We start from the raw sequence: 1,132 nt of genomic DNA on the forward strand, positions 1-1,132 counted from the left end.
GAACCTCAAGCTCCTTCTCTCAGTACACCCAGTCCCACTTCTCCAGATATTCTATATCCTGATATACCATCTAATTACACATTTCATACATTTTGCTATGAATAGGAACAGGTGCATTGTAGTTTATATTTGTATGACCTGCAATGTATCAAAAACTTAAAATAATTTTTTATCATTTCTATGAAAGCAGCAATTAAACAATTAATTTGTATTGTTTAAATTATTTTTGCATAATAAAAGTTAAATGGACACTAAACCCAATTATTTTCTGTAATAATTCATATGGAGCATGCAATTTTAAGCAAATTTCGAATTTACTCCTGTTATCAATTTTTCTTTGTTCTCTTGCTATCTTTATTTAAAACGCAGGAATGTTAAGCTTAGGAGCCAGACCATTTTTGGTTCAGAACCTGGGTTATGCTTGCTTACTGGTGGCTAAATTTAGCCACCAATAAGCAAGCGCTATCGGTGCTGAACCTAAAAAGGCCGGGCTCCTAAGCTTTACATTCCTGCTTTTTAAATAAAGATATGACGAGAATGAAGAAAAATTGATAATAGGAGTAAATTAGAGGGTTGCTTGAAATTGCATGCTCTATCTGAATCATGAAAGTTTAATTTTGACTAGACTTATACCATGTTAAAAATAACATGCAATGTACACTAGGGACTGATGGAACACTGGCTGATGAAGACGGCTCACACAGATCTGTTGGGGAATAGGGAGACATTTCCACTAGTATGAAAAGATAATGTAACTTGATTAATGACAACATCTGCATTAAACATGTAACCATTTTAAAATATCAACTTTTAGATACAAAAAAATACTTTAATGTTCCTTTAATAGCCTCTGTAAACTAAGTCAAAACCAAGTCACATTCCAGTTTAACTGGTTGCAAAAATAAAGTCTACAAATAATGATGTGTGTGTTTTTATGCTCAGTTTATAACTGGTACAAGATTTATTTCTATCTCTGCAGGAGTATACCTTATTGGTGCTTAAGCATTGTATTTGCCATATGCAGGGCATTTAAACCTACAAATGTATCTTCCCTATTCATTCTGCAGGAAAAATAAAAAAAAGGTTAAAATATTGTCCCAATCCCCTTGTAGTTTGTCAACTTGCAACTCTC

Source organism: Bombina bombina, chromosome 1 (assembly GCF_027579735.1).
Source record: "Bombina bombina isolate aBomBom1 chromosome 1, aBomBom1.pri, whole genome shotgun sequence".
NCBI classification, from domain to species: domain Eukaryota; kingdom Metazoa; phylum Chordata; class Amphibia; order Anura; family Bombinatoridae; genus Bombina; species Bombina bombina.